The sequence below is a fragment of the Lygodium microphyllum genome, chromosome 25 (genome assembly GCF_053477565.2).
Source record: "Lygodium microphyllum isolate KBCC chromosome 25, Lygodium_microphyllum_v1.1.10, whole genome shotgun sequence".
NCBI lineage: Eukaryota > Viridiplantae > Streptophyta > Polypodiopsida > Schizaeales > Lygodiaceae > Lygodium > Lygodium microphyllum.
In genome coordinates, this window is record NC_141159.1 from 13881297 (window position 1) to 13889567 (window position 8271).

General features: G+C 40.9%; 1 long non-coding RNA gene across 1 annotated transcript; it reads left to right on the top strand.

Annotated features, from left to right (window-relative positions):
* Nucleotides 1–249: 249 nt before the first annotated feature.
* On the top strand, nucleotides 250–2079 carry LOC148013929 (uncharacterized). Its single transcript, XR_015688744.1, has 6 exons — nucleotides 250–368; nucleotides 478–560; nucleotides 676–761; nucleotides 872–1190; nucleotides 1287–1803; nucleotides 1918–2079. It is a non-coding gene; the product is annotated as an uncharacterized LOC148013929 (long non-coding RNA).
* The last annotated feature ends 6192 nt before the right edge of the window (nucleotides 2080–8271 follow it).

Consider the following 8271-nt stretch of genomic DNA (forward strand, 5'->3'; position numbering starts at 1 on the left):
CCTTTGTTTTTTTACTCCAAGAATCTCCGAGGGTGAAGAACAATGATTTATTAAGAACTCAACTTCTACAACATCTTTGGGATTTTGAACACTCAACTTCTTCTTCAACATCTTAGGGTTTCTCTGTAAACAAAGTTACAGGTATATTGTCTTGTTTTTTTGTTGCTCCACTGTTAAATTTTATCTCGTTTAGACAAAATGTATACAAGTTACATGCATACTGAGCTTTCCTTTGTTTTTTTACTCTAAGAATCTCCGAGGGTGAAGAACAATGATTTATTAAGAACAAAAATTCTACAATCTTTGGGATTTTGAACACTCAACTTCTTCTTCAACATCTTAGGGTTTCTCTGTAAACAAAGTTACAGGTATATTGTCTTGTTTTTTTGTTGCTCCACTGTTAAATTTTATCTCGTTTAGACAAAATGTATACAAGTTACATGCATACTGACGTTTCCTTTGTTTTTTTACTCCAAGAATCTTCGAGGGTGAAGAACAATGATTTATTAAGAACTCAACTTCTACAACATCTTTGGGATTTTTTGCAGAGAAAGCCACAGGTATATTGCCATTTTTTACTACTGTTCCATGGTTAAATTTCAACGCATTTGGACAAAGCCTATATAAGTTATATGTATGTGTTGACCCAATATTTCTTTTGTTTTTGTACTACAGGAATCTGTCAGTGAAGGAACAATGGTCTTGCTATAAGTCAACTTCTTGTTCAACATATCTAGGGATCTTTGTGAAAGAAATTACAGGTACAATGTTTCTTTTTTAAATTGATCCATTTAAATTTAATTTCATTTGGAGATAACATTTGCAAATTATACACATGTTGATAGGTAACTTTTGTATTTGGTTGTTACAGATGTCTTCACGGAGGAAAAATATCAGTAGCATACTTGCAGTGGAGGTTTTCAACAGGAAAGATAATGGCGGTAATTGGATTTGTGATAAGTATTATAAGTTGGATTGGATTTTGATGCACCCAAGTACTCGAGGGAGTTTCAAGGTCAAGCGCAAGGATGTTGCAAACCCTAGCAAACATTGGAAAGGTAGAATTCTAGAGTTCAGAAAAGTGTTTAATGGCACAAGTGCAGTAACAGAAGTGTTGATTCAACATGTTTATACGCATAAACAAATCTCTGTACACGACGAGAACAACATTGCAAATTATAAACAAAACAGTAAGTTGTTAAATTTTATCATTGATTATTCTTTTGTATCAGAGTTGTTTTTAAAAGTCTTTGCAGTATTCTAATTCAGTCTTGTTTGATTGACAGCTCTATATCCATCGACTTTGCATGAATGGCAAAATGTGGAATGTTTAAGCGGCAAGATACATGTTTGGCATGAAGAGATAGGTTCTTTGATCTATGATAATACCTCTACAAGTCAACTTGCCACTCAAAATATCTTTTTTTATAATTCATTGTATGTGGTAGAAAGCCAGAGATTGCAGCATGTCCCATTGCCGCCACTGTCTAGTGGTGAATGGTTCATTGGTAGCTTGGAGTTGTCAGGAGCTTGCAAGTCGAAGATAAAATCTGACATCAATAGTGCTATGAAACCCACCACAGGCTCCAAAGATGTGCATCTTAATTGGTTTATTCCATTCTCATTGTTTGCACATTTGTTTGGTTCATGTGATGTTTTGAAGAAAACAAAGATTACTTATCAATGCAAGTGTCCATCCGAGGAATGGATGAGTCAGCTATTGGGTGAGTCTTGAGAAGTCAAAAGAACACATTTTGATGAGACGATTGAGTGCAGGGTCAACCAATCTGATATTACATTCAGGTAAAACTTTTTTACTACTTTGCATACCTTGATTTAATTGACATAAGTCTCGCTTAGATGAATTGTTATGTTAGTCGCATTGATCACTTACCATTATTTTTGTTTTTATTACAGGTATTTCATTGCTAGACAAACTTTGTGCGTTCGCTTTCGATATAGAAGATGGCGACTTTTGCGAGGGGAGTGGATCAGCTTGGATCAAGATATCCGAGATGACACACATACAGCGCTCGTAGATGTGGTAATCTTGTGGAGTGGTCATAATCCTTTCGTAGTCAGTGCAGAGAGTCATTGGCCCATTTATTTTCTGAGACAAGAAATCCAATTAATGTCTAGTGAGCCCCTCTACAACTTCTATTTCAAGTTAGATAATAGAAAAGTCAGGACTCGTAGTGAGCAATACATGACATGTAAACAATGTGCTTCTCCACATATCCTTGAGATAGTGGAATCCTTGTAAAAAAACTTTATAAAGAGCGAATACATACATTTTTTGAACTTCTGAGTACTTTAAATTTTAGTTTACTGTGATCCAAGCGTGCGATAATACATATTGTAATTACTCAATCGTGCAGTTAAAAATCATAATTAAATTGTAGGTTAGAGGTCTATAATCTAGAGAATATTGTCTTTGCACAATGATATATTGTAGCACATCTCTGCTGCTCGTTTATTACATTTTAATATTAAATTGGATCCAAAGGGAATTTCAAGGCCTTTTAGATTTATTTTCTTTAAAAAATTATATATTTTCTCTCGTTAGACTTGAATATACTCAGCGACCCAAACATATTCGAGGATATAATAATGTAGAACGAAGCGTTTGTCTGTATGAGTAATTTTAACAGTGACTTTAAAGTACTGAAATAAAGAAAATAAGGTAAGAGTTTTAATTTGAAACTTTAGAATTAATAACTTTATAAAGAACCTTTATTTAAAACCCTAGACACATAAAAGCTATAACTCCAAACTCATTTTCGCTTTCATTCTCCACTTCCCTACACTTGTGCTCTCATTCCTTCTCTCTTTGTGTGCCATGGCTACCACTCCCGCCTTCGCCGCATGGATCAGTTCCACATGCTACGCGCACATAGGGGACCAGATATACCCTAGGTTTTGCGTGACCTTGAGTCTAGAGAGCTCGCTTTCCGCTGTAGACCCTGACTCTAGTATACTAGCATCGTTTTGTGATGCAGTGAACCCTCTCACTTGCTCTATTCCCGACTCCACTCTCAGGTGGGTTCCCATGGATTTTTTGTATAGTTTGTGTGCCGGATCCAGCCATGCAAAGGTGATAAGTCGAGCCCTGGTGCATATGGGGCAACATCTCCGCGCTAGAGCAGTGCCCACCTCGTCACAGGACCACGTCACGATGGATCTCATTGAGAGGGATGCCGCCTTTGCCATATATGTTATGTGCACTGAGGTGCAAGAGGACAGTGACGAGGACATCGACGCACCCTCTCGGCCACTATTAGAGTACTTTGAGAGGGAGCCTGAGGAGATCACTCTCGATCTGAGTGTTGAGGCAGCACAGAGCTTGGCCATTGTGCACCCACCTCCTTGCCCTGATGAGATGCCCACGAGCGAAGAGCCACCCCTCTCTTCTCTCCATGCTATCACCATCGAGGGGGTGGAATATCTACTCATGCAGGATGTGCTAGAGTTGCTGGAGCTTAGGGAAGAAGAACTATACTGTATCATGGTGCGTGATGCACCTAGTGATTTCATAGATTTTGATTTACAGGATACCCCACCACATGTTGATGAGGTGGCTCGTTATGATGGCACGAGCATCAATGACATCTCTGCCATTGTGAGCATCCAGGAGCAGATTGAGGATGCGGCACCACAGTATCAGATCTCTGATGAGGAGTTCGAGCGGTTGCAGGAAAGCCTTTTTGGTCCTCGACCTGACTATGCAGTGCCTACCCAAGAGAGAGACGAGGGCAGCCCAGTGGCAGGAGCAGACCTGGATGCTCCATTACAGCGGCAGATAGATGATGCAGAGAAGGTAATGTTCTGCATTCAGGCCCCCAGACGCGAGCCTCCGGCCAGGGCACATCTGGGGGCCCGATCCCGACAAAAACACATGTGTGTGCTCCCGATGCCCTAGAGGCCCTACTGGTTAAGTTTCATATGAATATGATTTATATATCTTCAGCACACTCCATGCATAGTGAGTCTGATACTGAACTTGTGTGTTGCAGGAGATTGTCTATATAGATGAGTTTTCATCTAGGCAGGGTGGCCGATCTGGTAGCCAAGGAAGGGTGCAAGACTCGGCATTGAAGGAGTATGTTGGGCAGCTTGTCAACGATATTATTGTATTTCATAAGACATGCTCCCCTGCTTTTGCAGAGAACTTCTTGAAGTTGAGGGCACTAACAAAGGCTGGGCCCTTCAAGACCATCCCGACCAACTCCAGCCTGGAGAAAGTAGTGTTGCTTCAACGTTCGAAGCTTCTCGACTTATTCATGAGTACTAGGTCTGGCCCACTTTTCTCCATGGTGGCCCGTGGCATGGTTGCCGGTGTTGAAGACCCCACTGTCATTAGACAGGAACTATTGGGGCAAAATGTATTGTTGCCTATGATCAAGGATAGCTCTGACCATGGGGAGCCTAGCTCCAAGAAGCCTAGGAGAGAATAGATGTACTTATTGCCTACTGATATCGCATCATTGATGTACTGCACTTTGTAATCTTCTCTTCAAGTAATGAAAACTGATGTTTGTTGGATTCGCGTGCAATGTAGTTTGTGATACGTGTCATTTACTGTTTTTTTTAACTTGAATGTTACATTTATTTATCGAATTTATACGTAACACGATTCGTACCCTAAATTTAATACACAGTGCTTTATCGAATTCGTGCGCAACATGTATTTGTTCGAACGCATGTAACGATAACTCAACGACGTAAATAAAATAAATATCAAGTGACTAAACAAAAATAAGACGCGCCAAAAACTTTTTATTTGTATTAATAACAATTTTACATGGGGTCCATTACAACCAAGGCTTTACAAAATGTCTTCAGAAGCTACATTCCATGTGCTTTTGAGTTTGTACACCTCTATCCTTGCTGACCTCCGCGAGGACTATCTTTCCATCGCCGAAAGAACCTGACTATCCGCAGATCCCTCTCGGTGACAGTGACCCTCCTTGCATGCACCGCTGCATAGACTGAGTCTCCAAATAAGTCGATGAGGTAGGCTTCAGCAGCTTCTTGTAGTGTGAGGAGGGCCTGGGCAGTCCAGCGATCCGGTTGTTTCGTGCGTGATGTGTTTGGAAACTGGTTCCTGTTGTTCATGATCAGTATGCTCCATGATCTCCCGCACCAACTTCTGGAATGGAGCCTTCGGTATCAGGAGGTGAGTGGTCTTCTGGTAGTGGCGGATCTCGCGAAGAGCCACTGTGCCTGGCTTCCATCGACGCTTGCGATGCTGGCGTGGTGATGGTGGTGGTGGAGCTGGAGGACGTGGCTGCCGTATGGAATTTCCAGGGGGGTATCTCCGGGCCGCTTGCTTGGTGCGTACCATGTCTTCTAGGAGAGAGAACTCAGAACTTAAAAGTGAAATGTGTAAAATGAGGTGAAACTTTAAACTTATAGCCAAAATTTTCAAAAACCCTAAAATTTCAATTAATGAATCCACGCTTAGGAAAAATATCACCAGTGCTCCGATTCACATGAAATTTTACCTGTAGGCTCCTCAAGGACACATCAACCATCCAATTTTTTTTTGGCCCCAACAGAAGCCTCTGGATCACTTGTCCAGAGGCTCGCGTCTGGGGCCCCAGACGCGAGCCTCCGGACAGGTGACCCAGAGGCTTCTGATGGGGCCAAATTTTTAATATAAATGAGTTTTTCTAATGCCCAGCATGAGGGTGAAGTTTCACCAGATTCCGATTTATAAATTTGACGGTTCAATCTTTTTTTGAAAATGCGTTAACTGCATTATACTGCACTCATAATGTATTGTCAACCTCGCAACTGTAGATTAAATGTATTGATAATGAGTGTGTGCAACTGCAGATTAAATGTATTGTCAACCTCGCAATGCAAAACATTGGAAACTTAAAAATTGACAAAAAATAAATCATGGGTAAAATGGAATATTGCATCAGATATACTGTTGCCAAACCACTAAATATAGTAAGGATATAGTGGATCGGCCCATGTACAACTGATCACCGACGTGTACGTGGTTGCACATTGAATTTATCCTCAACAAAACTACTTACAAATTTGGAAACTTGAAAATTCACACAATGCGAAACATGGTCAAAATAGAATATCACATATTGGATTTAGCATTGCGAAACTATGAAATACACGGTAGATAGTGCATCGCACCAAGTACAACTAGAGCTAGGGAAAATTTAGCTCCATTTTGCAGGCCACTACTATCAAATACTTGAAGGTCTATTGGAAAGATAACCCAAAACTAAGATCCTTACAATCTACAACCAAACCTAAGCTAAAAACATAGATCCAATTACAAGGTAGCTTCTCAAAGCATATTGTTGACATTAAGATTAAATGCATCCTTGTTATTGCGGATCCTGCGAACAAGAACCAGATCTATGGGCTTAATAGTGATACGTCGGGCATGAATGGCTAAAAGTTGACCATCACTCATTAGATCAATCAAGTAGCTTCCAACTGCTTCTTGGAGAGCAAGCAAGGCTTGGCTTGACCATCGCCCCACATTCCTTGCCTGGTTCCTCGAAAAGAACTTGTGATGATGCCCTGACTGTAGATCTTGCAGTATTTCTCGCACCAACCTGGAGAATGGTGCCTTAGGAATAATCAAGTCGGCACTCTTCTGGAATTTCCTTATCTCGCGTAGCGCAGCTGTGCCTGGTCTCCATCTTCGCTTTTTATGTGTTGGAGGGTGTGTATTACGAGCTGGAGCAGTAGTGGGAGGTGGAGCAGCTGGAGCATGTGGACCACCATTTCTGGACAATGGCGAACCATCATTATCGACCATACTAGGGCCACCATTGTTGGCCACAGTAGCGCCACCATTATTGGCTGTAGTAGGGCCACCGTTATCGGTCATCAGGGGATCTTTGTCACTCACAGTACGCTCACTAGATTCGGAAGAGTGTTGAGCTCTTGCTCTCGCAGGCGCCTTTTTGATAGGAAGCTTGGAACGTGCCATGGCTGTGATGATGAAGGATAGAAAGGTGGAGGGTAGAGTGGAGAGCAATGGGAAAAAATGAAAGGAGAGACGACTTAAATACAAAACTTTCAAACTTACTGTGGTGTAAATGAATTTTAAATTTATCATTTCATTTCATTTCTCCACCCCATCCCTACCTCTCTCTATCTCCTGACACCCCCCTCATACCCCCCCTCTCTCTCTAGGCCAATGAATGTTCCAATGTTTAGAATTTTCATATCTTTGTCTTAGGAATTCAAAATGGACTTTTCATAATTAAAAAACAAAGATTGAAATCGACTTTGAAAAATATAGTGACAAACCTTTGAAATTTTAAAGAAAATTTATAAGACATCTCATGTTAGAGATATGAGTATTGATGTGTCATATCCTTGGGACTTGTGCTCTCTTGTGGACTCTAAATGCATCAAAATTATTATCTTTATCTAGGTCTCCATTTTTTGCCATCTCTCTCTTGGGTTGCCAACCATTCTGCGTGCCGTTGTCTAGCTGTGCTGTTTTCATATCTTGCTTTTCTCACTTCATATATTGCCCTACTTATAGATTCTGCTTGAGATGTTTTTGACTTCTTTTCTTTTTCCTCGTATCGTATCTCTAGTCTCCTATACCACCATTGGAATAATTGCCTCATAGAATTGGAATCATTGATGCCACCTCCATGATCAGTTGCCTTTTGAAAAGCACAACGAGCTTGCCAGTGAGATCTTTCCATGCCTTGAGTTGACCATATTGCCAAACTTCCTTGATCTGCAAAGTATGGACCATGTGCTTCAAGTATATGCTGCACAAGAAAAGAGATTAGAAACACAAAGTAATTCGAAATGATGATTTTTTTTTGCAATGGTGATAATACTGCCCATGTAGTGTGTTATGCTATTTGTAGTCCATGCCTCCACCATGGACTTATGAAATTTAGCAGCTGTCTCTTTAAATGCATTGGCATCACCATCCATAAACCCCAACTTCTGTAAGAGAGCTGCTAATCTATCTAGGTGTATCCACACTTCTGCCTTCGCAATCCTCGTTCGTCCCCCATTGCTCCAATCTGAAACAGCAAGGTGCAACTTTTTCCATGCTTCGTACTTCTCTGGTTGTTTTACTAGTATATTGCCTTCCTCATCTCGAGGTGGAGATACAAACTTCCTAGCCTTGGGTCCGCCAAAGCATGGTTTACAAGGAACATTTCCACTCTTCCCCGATTTTTTCTCGTCCTTTTTTATTTCTACTTGGCCTCCGTGCAATCCAACTTCAGAGAGGACTTGTTCTACCTTCTTGCATGT